Source organism: Pinus tabuliformis, chromosome 8 (assembly GCF_031772625.1).
Source record: "Pinus tabuliformis cultivar Carrire ecotype Pingquan chromosome 8, CPIR1, whole genome shotgun sequence".
Lineage (NCBI taxonomy): Eukaryota > Viridiplantae > Streptophyta > Pinopsida > Pinales > Pinaceae > Pinus > Pinus tabuliformis.
This window is the reverse complement of record NC_142294.1, coordinates 1,538,884,485-1,538,906,447: the sequence shown is the minus strand read 5'-3', so window position 1 is coordinate 1,538,906,447 and position 21,963 is coordinate 1,538,884,485. Positions and strand designations below refer to the sequence as shown.

The following is a 21,963-nucleotide window of genomic DNA, read 5'->3' as shown; positions in this document are numbered from 1 at the left end:
TTTTAGAATATGAGGCCTTCAAGACACCAGGGAAAGTTATGCAGATATGCTGACAGCTAGTTCTTTGGATAATCTATTTAGCAAAGGGTTTGTCTAAAAGCTGGGAGCATTTATTGTGAAGCTTCACTAAAATCAAGCAGATGGATGAAGAATCAATCTGTCTTAGACCAAATAAATATTAAAATAATTTCTTTCTTTCTTTTTCTTCTTTGTTGATGAAGCAATTTAATTAAACGTTTTTGTGATTTTCAAGAAGATAGCAAAGATCATACATTTTAGATTTTTCAGACAAAGTGGACTCTGCCCAAAAAGTCGCCTCGTTGGGCCTGGTTTTACGCCCAGTCTCCGGTGGCAGACGCATGTTTTTTAATATTTGAAGGATAAAAGTAGTGCTCGCTGGGAAGACAATGAGCCAATATGAGATTTTTAACATTTTTAGGATAAAAGTAGTGCTCGCTGCGAAGACAATGAGTCAATATGAGATTTAGTTGCTATCCAGTTATCCTTTGTTTAATTAATGCGAATGACTTTACGAAACATAATCACTCAACTCTGTCGCATTCATCCTTATCCAGTGAACCTAAGAGCTCGTCATGTCTATCACATTCGTAGGGTAAAAAAGAAAAAAAATGCGTGGTCACTCTCAGTCTCGAATGCGCATTTAGAATTCACAATCCCAAACAGTAAAAGCAATTCTCAATTCTTTATTCACCCAGTGAAAATCACCATCGCTTTACGTTCACTATAAATCTGTGTCTCCCGACTACCAAATCACTCACACCTTCCTCATCCGAATTCCTGTTATCAGCTATCATGGAAACCAAGCGCTTGGCATACATGCTGTTTGTGTTGGTATGCTTGTTTTTAGCTTTGGCCCAGCCTTCTGAGGGCAGTTATTTCACTGCGTGGGCAGGGCCTGGTTGCAACAACCATGCTGCTCGATACAGCAAATGTGGGTGTTCTAACATCGGTAACGACGTTCATGGAGGATACGAGTTCGTGTACCAAGGCCAGACTGCTTCTGCTTACAACACGGCCAACTGCAAAGGCGTTGCTCAGACCCGTTTTTCTGGCAGTGTTAATCAAGCTTGCAGCGGTTTTGGTTGGAAGAGTTTTTTCATCCAGTGCTAAGTGCTGCATGTGATAACTTTATATTACTATTATCATACTACTAGGCACGTCTAAGTAGTTGGCGTTGTCCCAAATAAAGCTTGAGAGTGTCCATTCATGGCGTGGCGCTGTTTGTATGGCATCATCTATCTCAAGTATGGTAGATATAGGTACATAATGTTTTGCAATTTTCACCGGTCCATATGATGTCTGGTGTATATTGCTTTGTCTAACTTTATTTCGTTAATACGTAATGATTTTTGTGCACTGATATTACATATTTTTCTACTTTCAAGTACTGTTATGCCAAGGATCTGTCTATATCTAACATCTTAGTCCAGGTTAATTTTTACTTCTTGTAAACTTCACTAAGCACAAGACCAAAAATAATTCCATGCCATCTATCAATCCATAAGATCGTAGATGAATATGAACTTGACAACAAAAATGTAATTTTTTAATTTGTTACATTGAACTAAAATGATTTCTAATTTGTAATTTAAACACTTGTAATTTCTTACAACAATGTTAAAAAGAGGTTTCATGATTTTTCTCTTTCCTCTTACCTACAAGGAAGGCTTTTGTATACTTCAATTTTTTTAGGTTCTCAAAGGTTAAGGAGCTTGTTCTCTTAACACTTGCTATTTCTTACAACATTGAGGTGTCTTGATTTTTCTCTTTCTTTTTACACAATACACATAATACACATAAGAAAGGCTCTTGTATACCTCATTTGTTGAGGTTCTCAACGATTAGGAGCTTGTTTTGTATTAATAACTATGTGAAGGAATTTATCTATGAGGGGCTAACTTTGGCCTAAACTTTATTCCGGAATTTAATAAGTTGTTTTTCTTATTTAATATAAGGATTTGTACCTATTTCTCATCATGTAATTAATAAAAGGAAGGCGGATGATCAAATGTCCAACAATGTTAAAAAGAGGTTTCATGATTTTTCTCTTTCCTCTTACCCAAAAGGAAGGCTTTTGTATACCTCAATTTTTTGGGTTCTCAAAGATTAGGAGCTTGTTCTGTAAACACTTTCCATCTCTTACAACATTGAGGTGTCTTGATTTTTCTCTTCCTTCTTACACAATACACATAAGAAAGGCTCTTGTATACCTCATTTGTTAAGATTCTCAATGATTAGGAGCTTGTTTTGTATTAATAACCATGTGAAGGAAGGAATTTATCTCTGAGGTGCTAACTTTGGCCTAAAATTTATTCCAAAATTTAATAAGTTGTGTTTCTTATTTAATATAAGGATTTATAGCTATTTCTCATCATGAAATTAATAAAAGGAAGACAGATGATCAATAGTCCAAAAGGCAAAGTCTAGGGTTGTGAAAAGGAAAAGACCATAAAAACTTAAAGGTGGTAAAAAGGGTGCAAGTTCTTTGGATTCATATTTTATTTTCTAAAGTTTGTATATATTTTTAAATATTAGTAATTGAAGATTTTTTTAAGGGAAATTAATGATAGGTTTCATTATTCTTTCATCTTCTATGGAAGATTTGAAAATGTTTTTCTCATTATTATTTTCCAGGGTCATTAGTTTAACATCATAGATCTTGTAGGGTGAATACCTTTTTATTGTACATTAGGACACAAAAGGTACTACCACAGATTCATCATGGGCACATTAGGACACAAAAGGTACTACCATAGATTCATCATGCGGTATGTAGAACCGACAACTTACAACTACTTGCATGTGTGTGTCTCTATGTTGGTGTGAGGCTGCACATGTGGTAGACACCGAAAAAGGAGGTGGAAGGTGGAAGAAGAAGTGAGGGCTTGGACTTTGTTGAAATTAGGGTGCCTTGTTGGTCCAAAGTCTTCATCTTATGCTTGTTCTAGGTTTTAATTCCTCTTAAAATAGGAGATTATTTTAATGGGGGGTTACCTAAATTATTCTCATATGATGGCATCCTCCTTATTCATTGGAATCCAAGATAAATGCTCCTTAATGATAGATAGATCTCTTTTTTTTTTCATTTATTTCCATATTGGAGATTGATTTCTTCTTAGTATCAAGATATTCAAACACGTGTCCTAACTTTATCATTGAGATACTTATTGCAAAGAACCTCCTTTAGTACCCACATGTCCTCTATCCCAAAATTATTTTTCATCATTATATTTTTTCTAAGGGAATTACTCATTAGGTTTCCATATTTTAGACCTAAATTACTTGAATTTTGTTTCAATTTTTCAAAATGATTTTGTTAACAAATTTTCTCTCCCTTTCTAGTGAATGTCCTCAATAACCTATTAAATTCCTTAAGAATTTCCAAAGGTACCATTAGAAAATATCAAACATATATTTGGATGAAAAATAAGACAAACTTTATCAATGATATTATCTTATGGGGATTTAGTTAAGAAGTGATTTTACTTTTAAACCTTCTTTAATAATTAAACCTAGTCTATTACCTTGTAATATTCGTGGGTGAATGGCTTACCTAGGTATCTAAACAAGGACTATCCCAAATTCATACTCAATACTAATCCTAGGAAATTTGTTTTAGATTTAGAGTTGGCGTATTCCTTCCATATAACATGCATAGTAATATAATAGAGGGCTCTAACATCTCCCTTTTCTTCCTAATGGTATTTGAGGGCATGATACTTTTCATATCCTTTGCCTCACTTTTTGCAACCTAATGAATTGATAACATGGTGAATTCAAGGACCATTGAGCTCTGAAATCCCCATAATTATCACACTTAGAAAAAAAAAAAAAAAAAAAAAAACTCCAATCAAAAGGGCTTTTGGCAGACGTTAAATGTGAATCAACACGTGTTTACAAAATAAATAGAAAAAGTTTCTTAAAGAAATAAGCAATATGAAATCATGGGATTGATTGGGCTTATTGACCAAAAAAATTGTCTAGTCCTATGTAGAAAAGAAATGCTATTAAAAATATATACTTAAGTTACTTTGCACTCTTTCGTTTATATACAACACTTTGCCAATTTTCCAATGTGTGGAAAATCTACGTACATATCTCTCTCTGCACATTGTTTATCCACACTTAGTCTCCCCGCACACCTTGTTCCACACACTTGCTTTGCACATTTTTCCCTTCCACACGCCTACTTCCGTATATCACACCTCTCCTGCACAACTTGAGACTTTGCAAAATCCATTCATTTGCACTGCTTGTCATTATTCAATATTAATAGCAGATATCACTTGTTAGGAAATCACTCCACTGCCTTTACTCTCTCGTTCCTTCTCCCCGTCTTAAGGTCACTCAAAAAATTAATAAAGGAAATTTATACCTAGGTAAAGACGACGTGATGGAAATCATACTTCAGGATATGCTCCTTATCACTCCCTGTAAAGCATGATTGTGATTAGTAGCTTCTACTTATTATTTTTCCCCAACCAAAAGAATGGAATGAGAGAAGACGATTATATTAGTAATTGCACCAAAGAATGAGATGTTAATATCTAAGACTCACCAAAGGAATTTATTGATAAAGACATATTTCCCTAAGTATAACAAATAAATGGCTACTTGAAAGAAGAGAGAGATGATTTGGAGTGACGCATTCAATTCAATTGCTTGCATAGATAAAAGTTTTTGCTATTTAACTGCATACCAATGTTATTTGAACTTGTCATTAGATGAGAAGAGAAATAATAAAATTGGCACCACATGATTGGGAAGTGTTTCATCCATCCCTTAAGTCTTTGATTTCATAGAAATTGTTTACTTGTGTGCATGACATTTCGATTCAAAAACTAGAACTTTCAAGCTTGGATTCAAGAAACATTCAGCCCCCCTAACCTCAAAGCATTTAGGAAGCTCCTTAAGCTTCCATAACCTACAAATCTACTCAAGTTATCATAGGTCGATACTTTTTTAGACTCCTAGGCTAGTGGAATGAACATTACTGACAAATTCATCATGCCTTTTGTATATGTTCAAGAACGACTTTCTACCATAAAGTGATTTATCCCTTTTCCCATTTTCCCCAGTCATTGCTGACTAGTACCTCTTTATTTTTCAACAAGCTTGATGAGGATAACATATGCTTGTAGTATAATTCCACCCTTCGGGTGAATCCATCGCTATGTGATGTTTTAACGAGCCTAGCAAAGGTGAAACTCGGTCTTGTCATGATGGACAACTTTGTCGCTATTTGATGTTTTAATGAGTTTAACGACAATGAGAACTCGGTCCTTTTCATGTTTAGAGAGTTTGAAAAGGGACAAAAAGAAAACTGCACAAGTTACTTTTCATAAGTTTGTCTCTGAAGTCTGAAAAAGCGTAAAATAATACAAGAGAGAACCTATTGACCATGTTCGATCAAAATATTCCTTTTTCGTAAGTAATCTATCTCAATTCGAAAAAGGGTTAAACTTATACTGAGTAGATGTCGTTTCCAATCCATTTACGAGCTGAAAAGGACAAGCACTCGATAATATTTTCATGTTTCAAGAGTCTGAAAAGAGCTTAAAGAGGACTCCACTTAGAGGAACGAGTGGTGTCTAGGATAGAAACTGGTTCCGATGATGTTGGAACTTCTCAAAACATGTTGATTTATGTGAAGAGGCTGGCTAATAAGACCAATCATTGCAACTGTTCCTCAAAAAGGGTAAAACAACCAAGTGAAAGCGTATGATCGGCCAAGCAGATAGTGACGATGGAAGGAGAAAAACCAAGGCTCATCTGACGGAAGAGGCTGATAGAATGGAAATCACGAGGGTTAAAATGGAGATGGGTTCATTTTTACACAAGCTTGAACCATAGGGAACTATGCTTGGATTTAGTTTCATGTTTACACAAGATTGAAACGAAAAACTATGCTTGGATTCAGTTTACATGCCCCAACATGATGACTTGATTCTAGGTGCATGCCCTCCAGGCTTCATTACATTAACCTAAGTAGACTACTCATGGCTATTAGGTGGATGGAATGAAGGTTCATTTACGAGATCAGTTGAAAGACTCGACTGGGATTTTACGAGATCTAATCAAAGACTCGAATTGGAAATTTGCTCCAGGGGACCTTGTTTCATTTTTTAATGATCTTGACACAAGAACATGAACTCTGCTTAGATTCCTTGTTTCATTTTTTTAACGAGCTTGACACAAGACAAGGAACTATGCTCTGGGACCTGTTTCATTTTTTAATGAGGTTGACATAGTAAAAGAAATATCCTCATATTCCTTGTTTCATTCTTTAACGAGATTGACACAAGACAAGGAACTATGCTCATGGGACCTGTTTCATTTTTTAATGAGGTTGATACAGTAAAAGAACTATCATCATAATTCCTTGATCACGACCCATAAGAGGTCATGACTTCCAAGAGGTTCTCATTAGATGGGAGAACAATGCTCTAGAAGGGATACGTAGCAAGGAATCCATTAGAGAGATCTGGTTCCAATGCCCCTAGTACATAATGCACAACATCATGGAATTGATCGTCAGTTGATGTAGGCATGGAATGGGTTGCCACATAATTGACTCGTGGCAGGGAAGATACCATTGGGACAAAAGGACCATTTAGGGAAGATGGTTGACTGGAAGGCATATTTGGACCGGGAAATGAAAGTTGATCAATGGTGACAATTCTGCCTTCATGCGGGAAACACATCACTCGAAAGAGTTTTGAAACAATAGCTCCCATGTCATAAACATAGTCGTGCCCTAGAAGTCAATTGTAATCTAAAGGGCCTGATACTACCATCACATTGAGATAAACAATTTTTCCTCCCAAAGTAATAGGCAATCGAGGAAGGATCCCTAATAGTTGACTGGTTCCTCTGTTAAAAGCCAACAGATTCTGGGTAATAGGTAGAAGTGGTGGCAAACCGAGCGCTTGCCAAGCAGAGGAGGAAAGGATACTCACAGATGCACCTTCATATATAATAGTGCTAGATACAATCATATTATAAACCTGTACTATGATCTGGAAAGGCACATATCAAGGAAGACAACATCTTGCCACTCAATTCCAATCAAAGGAAGTGACCAGACTACTTGGAGGGGGTACCGTAAGAACGAGATAATTACCCCCTTGAGTTACGAGAATGAGAGGATTTTCCTCCTGTCTTGATGGAACATGAGGGTTGTGTCCAAGCTCATTGGAATCTGAATAAATGAAAAGAATCTGAGTGGTATCATACTCACTCTCTACAGGAAAGGTATGATTAACTGAAGGTGAAATTGGGTCAACTATTTCCTTGACTTGTGATTGGTCAGGTATAGACTCATGGGATTCACATTCAAAGAGAGTGGGTTTGACCAACGGTTGATCTGGGTTAGTCACTTAATCAACTAGTGAAGGATTAAGGGAGAGTCTCCTGTAACCATATGGAAGTCGTTGTGGAGAAGCAGGATGGTTATCCAGCACTTTTTGGGTTTCATATAGATAGGTACAAAGGTGAATGGGGTGATTCCTTCGCATAACCTACAGGGAAACTTAACTTTACCCTTATTTCCATGAACTTTACTACCACTAGTTGATGGTGTGTCACTAGCATGATCTCCAGAAGTTGATGACACAGGATGATGTGAACGAGAAGACCATTCTTTTAAGATCTGAGGACTACCAGAACAATTTCGAAGAAGATGGTCTCCCGTACAAAGTTTGCAAGGATACCGAAGTTTGTGAGGCTTATCGGACGATTTCTCATCAGAAGTTTCATTTGAAGCAATGGTTGCTTGGTTTCCCCCCTACTAAATTTTCATCTTCTTCTTCTTATTCTTCCCTTTCTTCTTATTCTTACCCACCTGGTTACTAGTGTCAATACTTTCACCAGGCAAAGAGGAAGAAGGGGAGGAAGAAACAACCGACGAAGAAGGTAAAGGGTCAACATTAGGATCAATTGGAGGTTGATTTTGTCCAGGTGGAGGAGTACTCAATTGCGGAGAAATCACGACATTTTGAACCAAGTAGGTTGAAAACAACCATAATGTCAAGCCAATGGTAAATCCCGGAAGGGATAATGTAGCCATATATGGAGCACCAATATTTCCGAAAGGAGGAAAATGACTAGGATTTCCATCAAAAGGAATTCCTTGATCGGTGGACTCTGGAGTTGTTTCCATATGTCTCAACCTAAGATCAACTAAGGAGTGATGTGGAGGATGTTATATGCGGTTAATTAATTTTATTTTAATCAAAATAAAATAACAGTACAAAAGAGGGATAATCTAGGCAAAAGGATTACCAAGTAACTGTGAACTGCAATACATTGCCTCAGTAAACCAAGGACTTAACATACGTGTAGGCAATCTCCCCGAATGCTATGTTCGGTGTATCACAGTGTACAAGGCGGCTAATTGGGTTACCTAAGGATGGATAGCAACCTAATGTAGTCCTCCCATATATACCCGAAAGTTCATGGAGGCGCAATCCGTGTTAGCACTGTCTAATGTGAAACTGCAGAGTGAAAGCATTCCTTTATACTTTTTGTACTATAACACCTCCCTATATACCGGAAGGTACGTGGATGAGCTATGATATACTTACGTACATGGAATGAGGTATCACACTCGGAATGTATTGCAAATAATTAACGACAGCTGCTATGTTTAACGACGCCGGAACACGTCTCTAGCCTAGAGCTCTAAATGTTACACATTAAGTTACAATGCTCCATTAGGTTAATTGAGATAAATTTTAAGTTGATCGTCTTAAGAATTTTCCTTTTAAGGTTCACCATGTGATGTATGTTTGTAATTCCTAGAATGAAAATATGATGAGAAACATTATTTTCATTTAATTTGAACAATGAAAACCTTAAATACAAGGGATAGAGCAATCAAAATGTTTAATCAAAAAGCAAAGAGCACATCTAATGTAATTTCCCTATATTATTCCTACAATCACACACAAACCTCTAGTTGCATAATGCAAGTTTTTCTTTTCAATTCCCTTAATGTTTAGATGAACAAAAGGAAACTAAATGCACATACAATCAATCAATCCTTTTCGCAAGAAACAAAGACTTTACGACAGATCCTTTTTGAAAGAAATGAAGACTTTACGACACTTCCTTTTCAGAAAAGATTAATCGACTATAAGCTATCTTTGACAATGAATTGATAATGATAAAGAAATCATTTAAGAAACAATAAACAATCAAGGCCAAAGTAGGGCTAGGAGGATAAATACAACTTGATTTCAGAACCATAAGAATCATTAATCTTTCAGCAAACGAAAACAGAAGCAACTTTGGAAAAATCAAGCCAAAGGTGGGGTTTTTAGCTTAAGAGGAATGAGCGCACGCCAGAGTGGGAGACAGTGTGCTGAAATTCACTGTCTCTAAGGTAGGGGCTACTCTGTAGCGCACTGTGTCAAGACCAACACTGTGCTGGTGCCAGAGAGTCAAATCAAGAGACATTCAAGCACAATTTTTGACTAAAAACACTTCAAAAAGACTGAAATAAGATCAATATAGTCAAGCAAAGTCTACTAAGGTGTAATATGATGAGGGTAAGGCACCAAGAATGACATTTGTTCCCCAGTAGAGTCACCAATTTGTTATATGGAATTTGCATCTACGGATAAACACATTTTCCCTAGGTGGGTGACTACACCTAGAACAACAGAAAGAAAGTAGTTTAACCTTTTCTTATAGAGGATAGATGAGATGGAGGAACTTACTTATAGTCTTTTTCTTCCTTGATCTCTTTTGAATCGCTCCCGTCACTCCCACTTGAACTAAATCCGCTCAAAATGTACCTGTATCAAGAGAAACAGAAACAAGAAACGATCAAAGCATACATGGTCTATCTACTATAAAACAATGGAATCGAAGACATTGAAACATATAATCATCATAGATATGAACAATAATATGAGAAAAGGGATAAACTCTTTATTAATGTAGAAGGAAGAGTATCACCAATATAGTTCAATCCTATGTCACTCCTCTAGCTTCAGTCCAACCCTTGCCACATCAAAAGCACACTAATCCAGCATCATAACATTGCTCAACATAACCTCAATTCTCAAACCAACAGAATTTCCTTACAAACTTCAGATTCTAGCCCCTTGATCACTATGATGAGTGCTCAATTTATAGGAAATGGAGGTGGTTTTGTCATAAATGAGGGTATTGAATGGCCTTCTAAACTTGGAGTTAGTTTCCATGGAGTTGGGATGAGAGGATAGGAGGTTAATGGATCCTTAGCCTATCCAATTTTGAGCTCATAGGAGGAGATAAGAGATGGGATCCTTCTAGAATCATCTAGAATCAAGGAATATTCTTAGAACCCTATGAAAATTTCACTCAATCTCGCCTAGTGCAGGTCAAAGAGGGCCTAAGTGCACTATAGTGCAAGCCAGAATGGGCCTGCCTACTCTGCAGCATAGTTACCCCTGACCAAGGCTGTGCTAGTGTCCCAAGGAGGAACATCACTCTTGACATTCAGATCAGTACCATTAGGGCTCATAAAACCCTAATTCAGTTGTTACATGCCCTAGACAAGTCATCATATTGAATGCTTCCTTCTATGAAAGTTTCCTGGCCTAAAGCCAATTTGTTATATGGAATTTGCATCTACGGATAAACACATTTTCCCTAGGTGGGTGACTACGCCTAGAACAATAGCAAGAAAGTATTTTAACCTTTTCTTATACAAGATAGATGAGATGGAGGAACTTACTTGTAGTCTTTCGCTTCCTTGATCTCTTTTGAATCACTCCCATGACTCCCACTTGAACTAAATCCGCTCAAAAGGTACCTGTATCAAGAGAAACGGAAACAAGAAATGATCAAAGCATACATGATCTATCTACTATAAAACAATGGAATCGAAGACATTGAAACACATAATCATCACAAATATGAACAATAATATGAGAAAAGGAATAAACTCTTTATTAATGTAGAAGGAAGAGTATCACCCAATACAGTTCGATCCTGTGCCACTCCTCTAGCTTTAGTTCAACCCGCCCCACATCAAAATCACACCATTCCAACAACATAACGTTGCTTGACATGAACTCAATTCTCAAACCAACAGAATTTCCGTACAAAATTCAGATTCTAGCCCCTTGATCACTATGATGAGTGCTCAATTTATAGGAAATGGAGATGGTTTTGTCATAAATGAGGGTATTGAATGGCCTTCCAAACTTGGAGTTAGTTTCCATGGAGCAAGGGATGAGAGGATAAGAGGTTAATGGATCCTTAGCCTATCCAATTTCGAGCTCATAGGAGGAGATAAGAGATGGGATCCTTTTAGAATCATCTAGAATGAAGGAATATTCCCAGAACCCTATGCAAATTTTGGTCAATATTTCCCAGCGCAGGTCAAAGAGGGCCTAAGTGCACTATAGTGCAGGCTAGAATGGGCATGCCTGCTCTGCAACACAGTTACCCCTGACCAAGGCTACGCTAGTGTCCCTAGGAGGCATTTAAACAAGGCTTCAGGCCAGGAAACTTTCATAGAAGGAAGCATTCAATATGACAACTTGTTTAGGGCACGTAACAACTGAATTAGGGTTTGATGAGCCCTACTAGTACTGATCTGAATGTCAGGAGTGATATGCCCAAATAGACCTATAACAACAGGGAAAATTAGCGAGCATCAAGATCAGAACAATTCCATGGAATTAAATTAATATGAGAAAAAATATTGTTATGTATATAAACAAATCAATAAAAATGTAATTTACTAGAGAAAACTCCTAAGCTTGGATAATCATGTATGGTGTAATCACATATTCCATACAACATAAAACTCCTCTTTGTTGCGATGGGTCTTGATACATTGTACACATGTATCCCTTCCCTTAATTCCTTCAATTCATCTACCAATGGTTGTAAGTAGACATCCATATTCCTCACTCGTCTTCTCCCAGGGACTATGAGAGCCAAAATAAGATGTTCATTCTTCACGGATAACCATGGGGTGATATTGTTATTGTTCACTACTGCAAGCCAAACATAATAGTTGGTGTTTTGGAGGGAATATGGGTTGACACCATCCATGGCTATGCTGAGTCATAGACTTCATACTTCATCCTTGAAATTTTCAGGCCATGTATCCTATATAGCTTCATGGCTATTTAATCTATTTGGATTCATATAACTCCCGACTCACTTCTATGTGAGGCATGCCATCACTGCAACATAGCTAATTCTTTGTAAGGAAAGAGCCTTTTAATCCTTGGTATTATAGGCATGTGCCTAAATATCTTATGAGGAGGACCATGTGATTTACCCATTTTTTTTATTTACCGTACCTACCATGCCCACATTTTGAACATATCTCTTTGTCTACATATTCTCCTCTATATAGAATACAATCATTTAGACATGCATGATATGATATGTAGTCAACAACTAACATTTTCGACAACTACTTTACCTCTTTGTAGCTATTTGACAATATATTATCATTCATAAGAACCTTATTTTTGAATAACCTGTAGTTGGTGGGAAATATAATTGTACAATGTCATTTTTTAATGTTCATAAAATCGATAATTTTTAATGTTAATTGTGTGACAAAATATAAGAAAATTGATCGATCATGCAGGTCAATTACCTCAATATTACTGAGAAACATGCATTTGAAATGCCAAAATTTGCATTCAAGTTGTAGAGTAACATCATTGTCCCCAACTGAGTGGACTTTAACTTGTCTCTAGGTCCAAAGAGAAGGGCAGTGGAAGTAGATTTCAAGTTTTCGAATAAGGTATCAGTGATATGAGAATCATCCCCTAGCTCATAATTTTGGAATGCATCTAATAAAATTACCTCCATGGCAGTTGTATCCCATAAGTAATCATCCATACCAACCTTTATTTGATTGCCTCCACTACCAACTTTGTGATGAAGAACTACTATTGTTGTATTCACTCCTAATTGGTGAATCTGGACGTATTGGGAGTTGAATAGGTGGTTTATTCAACCATTCTTTGTATGCTTCCTCTCTGTGTATTTCTCTTAATGCAACCTTCTCTCAAGTTAATGTTGTAGTGGGGTGCATCGGAAGATGGTAGGTGGGTCACTCATCATTACTAGAATTCTAATTTCGAAAAATATTGAATATTAGTACATCAATGATATTACTAAGCACGTCAATGCAATTGGTTTGTTGAAATTACATTATACCAAACAATTATTACCATCGTTGGTCTAGGATTGTGGTTGGAAGATGCTATGTTCCAAATAGCAGGGTGAAGTGGCTGTCCATTTTCATCTACCAACTTCTTGCGATACACTGCTCCTGATAGGATCTTTTGACATTTTTGAAAAGGAGGAATATTTTCTGCATCTGAACATGATTATGAATTAAGATCCTGTAAATTTGGATACATTTTTATTCAAATCGACATGGAATAAAATCAAATAAATTCAATTAGATAATCGAAATATAAAATAAATCTAAATTTACTAGAGATGGAAAGGGAGAAATCCGTGAAGGACTTTGATCAACAATATGGAACGAGCTAGAATTTGAAGAATTGGTCATTTGATATTGTGATATTTTCTCTTTGCATTTGAGACAAATCATAAATAAAATTTTGTGTACATATATAAAATTAATTTCGAGAACCATATAGCCACAATTTGAATTTCAATGTAGTTTTAAAACCATTTTTCAAGAATAAGGCGACTTTAAATGAAAAATGTATACTATGAATTACTATAACTCATGTGGATGCATCCAAAAGGATAATTTGAGATGAATATGCCATTTTACGTGAAAATAAAATTTCATGTAGCTTTTAAGCCCTAATGGTGCTCTTATAAGAACTAACCACACTAAAGCGTTTCAATAATAACCACAACAGGGCATTGAAATAATAACAACACCGGGGCATTATAATAACCGCACAAGTTTCTGACATTTTGAAAAACAAAAAAATATTCTATCATATCAATGCTCTTGTAAAAAACATCACTAATGCGTTTAAATAAAAACAACACCAATTCACACCTGTTTCTAGGATTTTGAAAATAAAAAAGAATTTTACCATGTCAATTCTCTTATATCAATTACAACACTGATGCATTTAAATACAAACCACACCATTGCGTTAAAATATTAACCACACTATTTCGAGATTTCAAAAAAAAAAAAAATCTATCATGTTGGTGCATTTAGAAAATTTGGTGCCCTCACAATTTCGGTGCACTTTCCTTCTAAACACATCGATGCTCTTTACTATCGAATGCACTGATGTTCAGATTAAGTGGAAAAAAAGAGTGATATGTTTTTATAGATTGAAAAATGAGCAAGAGCTGATTTTTTGAAATCTAATTTTATAGTCTTTTAAATAGTAAAAATTTATTCACTATTTCATTATTTTTCCCAAAATTTAAAGGGAGGGATTTGAAAGAGAAACATACTCGGAGCACTGTGAAACAACATAATACTTTGGAGAAACAAAACTACTTAGAAGATCGAAAGCTGAAAGGTATGGTGATTCACTTAAAAACTGCATAGTAAAATTTTTAAATTTTATTGTTGAGTTTACTAATATTTTTTTTTACAGTTTCTATTAGGGTTTAATTAAAAGAGAGATAATTTGCAAGAGACACATACTGGGAGCATTATGAAGTAACATAATATTTTGGAACCGCAGAAAGATCATAATTTGAAAAGTATGATGATTCACTCAAATCCCTGCATAGTAAAAAATTTAAATTTTACTGTTAAATTCTTTTACAATTTTTGTTAGATTTATTTGAAATTCAGGAAAAAATAAAAAAACCTTGCATAATAAAAAATTTACTATTGATTTTACTAGTAATTTTTTTTACGATCTCTGTTCCTATTTAGATTTAATTAAAATTTAGGAAAATAACAAAAAATTTCAATACTTACCTTAAACCCTTGCTTCTTCTTGCTTATGTGAGTGCAAAATTTCACCTTAGGGTTTAACTCCCTCTACCACTTAATAATTAGGATTTTTCATTTTAGGCATTTTAAATTTAATGGGTTTGTGTACTTACTACATATAAGCTGTTTGATATGTAAAGTAGGGGGATCACTTATTGAATTAGATCCAAAGCCTATCGGCCCTATCCGTCTTTTTAAAAAACAACTTCTATTTTGTGGTGCAACCTATGTACTATAATACACTGGTGCTGATGATGCTTCTATCGTTACATATCACACCAAATCATGTTGACCATGTCTAGTCTGTTTATCGGTGCACCCAGTGTAATATAACATACTGACGCACGCACCTATGCCAAATAACACCTTCATAATTTAAAATTATTTAAAAAGAATAATTTTCATTGTCGGTGTTGAATAATTAAATGCTTGACGCGTTTAGTATATTAAACCCATTGGGGAATTTATTCAAATAACCGCACCAGTTATGAGAGTTCTTTTGGTTGATTTATTTATTTATTTATGTATAAAATATATTTAATGGCTTCTATATTGAATGGTACAGGTTGTGTATTGATAAAAAATGTCCGAGAAGTTGTCAAGTAACAAACATACTAATTGACACAATGATAACACATCCAAAAAAGCAGAGAAGACAAGTTCTTTGTACAAAACTAATATGTTTGAACTATATGTAAGTTTAACTAATATGTATTGGTTAGTGTGTGTAATGCAGAGCCACAAAATGCAGAAGGTCGATAGGATTATTTCTAATCTAAGTGTAGAAGAGCATAAAAACTTGATAGAAAATTTGCAGAAGGATGAATTAAATGAATGAAAAAATACTATTAAATATGAGTTTTTTTTTTTTGAATTTTCATTAATAATATACTTAAGAATATTAGATAACATGTTTCAAACAATCTATTAATTCATATATGTTTAATTTTCTACAGGGAGCAACAATGAAGGAAAAGATCAATGTCGTTCTAAGAAAGAAAAATTATAGAACATGTAAATGACGATGAATTGGTTCTTAGCTCATCTGGAGTGGTGTTGGAGGTTAATGAAAGGGGGGAATTTTTTTACAAAACTATGAGGGATATAGTGGAACGAACATATAGACGTACTTTCCACTTACAATACAAAATAAATCTAATGATTCCAAGAACCAAATTATATCTAAACTACAAGAAGTGTTTCTAGAGAAATGGTCAATGAGACCTGTCAGAATTGCACTAGTAAAAACATACAACAACAAAAAATAATAATTCAAAAGGTAATATTCCTAATTAAAATGATTTTCTAGAATTATATGTATATTTGACTACAAACCATTAATTTATTAATATATATTTTGTTATATTTAGTTTTCATATATCAATATAAAAATAGTTTATTATTTTTTTAGGAAGATTATGAAAATCCCAAAGGGTCAATGAGCTAATATGCGAAACATGCCTGTAGGAATGTCTAAAAAAAGTGTCCAAAGAGATGGTCAAAGAAATGAACATAATTGCATTACATGGGGAGCCATTTCAACAACAAAATACTTCAAATGTATGTAATCATGATTGAATTTGTACATATAAACACATAATTTAGCATTAAATATTAATTTTCAAGTATTTTCTTGCAGAAAATAAAACAAAATGGAACTCATTCAACACATAAAATAGGGCGACAAGGAAGAAAATGGTTGATATCAATGTTTTTTTCAGTAATTGTCAATATTTCCTTATGACAACCCAAGGTTACATATTTGTATATTTTAAGTTGTTTTACAACAACGATCCTTGAATGTCTTCAAATAAGTGCTAACATACAAAGAAGAGCCATCAGAAGAATTGATTGACATTGGGTTAAATATGGGTTGTGAGTATATGTCGACATATCAAAAATTAATTGTGGATTTGTAAGTATCTATGTTGTTTTACTTCTTTGAGTTTATAATTAATAAAACAAAAAAATCATTCATATTAAATCTATGATTTATAATAGGGTATACAATTTGTAGGAAACAAAGTATGAAACTACACCAATAGAAGAGTTGTTGCAACAAGGCATGAGACTTGGTTTTGAAACCATGTGTATAGTACATGAGTCACTTCTTGCTATGGTACACTGCTAGTTGATTTACATTGATGTATATTATTTATTTGAATTTTCATTATTCTCACCAATGTAGATACACATTCTACTTTATTTTTATGTTGACAGATGGAACAAGATCAAGAAGACAAAAACAATCGATGTAATCAACAAATAATTCATCCAAATAACCCAAGTCATGGAAATAGCTCAAGCACTGACAATAATTTCAATGAAGAATGATGATCTATTCGGATACAAATGCAAGTTGTTGTATTTTTTGAAATAATTGTATGTGAAAATCATACAATTTTTTTAATGTAATGGACATAGTGAACACCCCCCCCCCCCCCCCCCCAACATTCTTTTTTTGAGGAAAAATCAAACTTTTTATTAAGACAATAAAAAGTTACATATGTAGATGCAATTAAGAATTATGTATATTGTGAATCCACCATAAAGCAAAAACAAAATCACAACGAAACTGAGCATAGCTACACACTACTCAGTTCCAAACAAAAAAAATATCTATGTACATTTTTTCAGCCTCCACATGATTGGAGAAAACAACCCTTACAATAGTTTGTTTTGTCAAAATAAACTTGTATCCAAATAAACCAAATATGATTAAAAGTCCGAGGAACAATAAAATCTCCAGAAAACTAGATACATTGATAAATAGAAAACAGTAATTGTCAAGCCAAAATGATTAAAAAATGTATGGCTGTTGATCTGACACACTGATCCTTCCATCCTCGATTTCTGTTATAATTCAGTCGCCCAAAAATTGTTGCAAACCTTCCTTAGAAAGGTGGTATGCCTCTGAATTTCGTTCCCTATAGATGTGACAAACAATTATTAGATCAAAACCCATTTTTAAATGAAAAAATTCTTCTAAGGGTGTAATCAAAATATGATTTTGACATCTATGTACTTTGTTAAACCAGTTTATAACATTTAATGAGTCACTGAATATTTGGATTGATCCAATCCCCAAATGTTTAAGCCAACACAATAGGTATTTCAAGGATTTTAAGTTTGCATAATCGTTTGTTCCCGAGTCAAGGCCAATTGAAGCTTTGAAAGTTCTGTGTTCATTGATGTGAATAAACATCCCATACCCATATATTTTATATGGGTCAGAGGCTCCATCAAAGTATGCCGATTGTAAATCAGGTTTGATTTGTTCTTCTCTAAAGTTCCTAGAGGCATTTTTTGGAGAAGGTAAGGGAATTAGAGAAAAAATAGAAGCACATTCTGTCACAATCAGAGAGGGTGATATTGCGAGGTCCTGAAAAATGCCTTTGTTCCTTGCCAACCATATACCCCAAGATATGCTCAAAGGGATGATTCTAAAATTTTCATCTATTATTGAGTTCCACCAGCTTTTCTAGGATTCCAAGATACTTGCCCCATTCCATGTTAATCTTATCCCCAGTGATCTCAACATGGACTCCCAAATTTTGTTAATGAAAGGAAAGCTTAAAAATAAATGGCAAACTGATTGTTCTGAGTTTTTACATAAAATACACCAACCAGGTCCATTTTTGTTTCGCTTCTGCAGATTATCCTAAGTGGGCACTTTGTTCTTAAGGATGTACTAGAAAAACAGTCTTGATTTCAATGGACTTTTAAATTTCCACAACAGTTGGCACCACCAATCTTGCACCCCCCATTCTCTTCTCACAATTAGATAACTATATCCATACTTTGGGGAGTATTGGCCTGTAGGATCATGTACCCATGAAAGCACATATGGACGGTCTCTTGTCCTGACATTTGTGCGCTGCAGTTCTCTTATATAATTCTTCCATTCATCTTCCCATTGAGGCTCTAGGTGGATATCCTCAACTGTTTTCCATCCCTGATGCCAGTTCGTTGATAGTTCATCTTTTGTAATCTGATTCAGAGACATAAAACCTTGGGTGTTTAGGCAATCCATTATCTCCCTAGAAAGAAAAAACCCTCATTACATCCCACCCATGGGTCAATTCCTATTCTAAGATTTTCTCCATTTCCAACGTGCCAAGAAATTCCATCTTCCACAATACTGAAGAAGTCCACGATTTCCTTCCATACTGCCGATGCATTTAAGGATTTTTTATCTATCCACGCATCCATTCATCAATAGGGACAAGACCTATATATTTCCTTTTCACCACAACCGTCCACATGTTATCCATTGATAACAACCGCCACCCTAATTTTTCTTCTAGAGAGGTTGCAAAAGATGGGAGATCCTTTATACCCCAGCCTCCCCAAGCCTTTGGGTGAGCAATTTTCCCCCAAGCTACCCAAAGAAGTACTGCATCCTCCTTTGAACCAACTCATAGAAAACGACCACACAATTTCCTTTTTCGAAAGAGAATGCCTTTTGGAACCCAACTGAGAGTGATCCAATAGACTGGAATATCAATAGGGACCGATTTGATTAAAATGTGTCTACCAACTCTTGAAAGTCGCTTAAAACTCCAATGTTTTATACGATTTTCATTTTTTCCAATAACTAGTTCCAATCATGTTTCCTGTATGTATCGGGCTTGAGATGGAACCTTATATATTTAAAGTTGTCCTTCATGGGTTTTGCTTCAAGGGGGAGAATCGAAAGAATCCCATTTACCTCATTCCCTGAAAATCCTTTGTGGACTATTGAGGATTTATGAGCATTAATAGACATCCCAGTAGCTTTTAGAAACAAATCAAGAGAGAGTTTCAACTGCTGTATATCGCCCATAGTTCCATCAGTGAACAAAAGGATTTCATCCACAAACAACAGGTGTGTGATAAAAATATTGATTTATACTTCTATTCCTTTTAGCTCAACTCTTTGTTTGGCGACAAGAATCAATTGACTTAGACCTTCTACCGCCAATAAAAAGAGTAGTAGAGACAGAGGGCATCCCTGTCTAAGCCTTCTTTGACTATGGAAAAAGGGGGATGTGTTATAGACATTTTTGGGCACTACAACCCCAAGCATAAAATGTCCATAAACCAAGGGCTCCTAAGTCCCTAAAAGTGTTGTTCCAACCCCTAAAGGAACAAGGTCAACTGATTACAGCTTCTCCCAAAAGTTCTCCATGAAAAACTACTCAGAACTGGTCAAAATTGGATCATTTCACCTGCTCCATAGGCAAAGTGCGTTGCATCTCACATAAGTACACTCAGTAGGTGCATTGCATTTCAAAAAGCCCTTCTATGGGGTGCGATAGGCAAGAAGGGACAAATGGTAGTGTCAATCCGCGAGGTGGAGAAGCATGGAATCTTCCAGAAACTTCTCCTGTGACACTTGCCTCTCTGAATTCGACCAGGGATGAGTAAGAGATCATCAATCTCCAAGTGGAAGCAAGAACTATCAGAGGGAAGACACTAATCAAATCACAAGCTGACTCATCTCCCTTGCAGACATCTATATATGGATCCCTCATCCCAGAGATCCAGAGGGTGGAATTTTGCATCTTGTAATGAATTGTTGTTGGTTTCTTGAGGCAACATCATAGTGTTGGGTTATCTAAGCTTTGCATGAGGTGAAGAAGGGCTTACTTGTTGAGAGGATGATGCTGGGTCAGAACAACTGGTTGTAACTCTCTTGGCTCTTTCTTGATTATCAATAAAGCTATTCAAGTTTTCCTCCATACTCTTGTGTAATTTATGTTTTGTGCATTTGTATGGTCAATTTACATCTGATCCTAGATTGTTTATGATAATAGATCCATGTTCTCATATAGTGTTATGCTGCTTTGATTCTACAGGTACTCTGTGAAGCTGGGTATACAAGAAAGCAAGTAGCAAAGGACTATCAGAAGAGAGAGGAATCGAGCAAGGAACCAAGCGCAAGACAGAGGTTGGTCTCCTTTATTCTTCTCTCATCTATCTTTCATAAAGGAAAACGAAAGTAGTTTTACTTTGTTTGTTTCTAAGGTAGCTACCTGCCTTAGTGGGATTAGCAGTTCTGCATAGACACTTTTCCCTGTAACAAAATGGCGACTCCACTGGGGAGCGACTAGGTTGTTTTTTTATCTACATTTGTTTACTTTATAAACTTACAGACGGAGCCTGAAGTTGAGCCAGGTAGCTTTCGAACTGCATTTTCTATGCAAATGCAAAGTAGATAAATGCCGCTTTAGTCAATCTCTGGGTTTTGTTTATGAATTAAACAACTGATTTACAAACTCTCTAATTGCCCTTGTGGTGGCTCTAGTAACCTCCTTGGATCTACCCTTGTGATTGATTTACTGATTACCACTTGCTCGGCCAAAATCCCTGAACTTAACTGCAAACTGTGACTCAGAACCCAAGCAAAGTCTCGTCTCTGGTCCAGTGCACTGTCTGTTATGTGAATCTCAAATTCAGCGCACTTCCTGAGTGTAGAAGGTGTGCTGCATTTCAAATTCACTGTGTTACAGGTGCGCTGATCAGACTAGGCATTGTTCCTAAATTTTGGTTTCTGTGTTCACTCTTTCCAGATCTATTCAAGAATTTTGTTGCCTGTAGTCAGTACACCTCTGTTTGAAACCCCTTTCCTTGCTGTTATTCCGCCTCCATTGTGCAAAGAACTGTAAATGTTTTTGTGTATTTGTTGAGTCATTTTCAGTTCTCCTTTGCAAAGAAGTAACGTAATTGTACTGTCGTTTCTTGATTTGAAAGTGTCGCAAGTGTCGTTTTCAGTCATAGAAGAGAGCCTGATTGCTCTTGATAGTCGATTACCTTGTTACTATTGTATTTGATCTGAATTAGTAGTTTTTCTAGTGTCGAAAGCAAGTTTTCATTTCCAAATCGCAAAGTGTCGTCATTGTCTTCATTTTGATTTTGAAAAGAAACTTGTTAGTAATTGTCGCTTTGAAAAGTAATTCAGATTTTTGCATTAGCTTTCTTTTTATCATTCACATATTAAGAAGGCTAAAAAAAAATACATGCATGTGCATTTGCATTTA

General features: G+C 35.5%; 1 pseudogene; it reads left to right on the top strand.

Moving 5' to 3' along the window:
• The first annotated feature begins 771 nt into the window (after nucleotides 1–771).
• On the top strand, nucleotides 772–1,386 carry LOC149241796 (antimicrobial peptide 1 pseudogene; annotated as a pseudogene).
• Nucleotides 1,387–21,963: the final 20,577 nt, after the last annotated feature.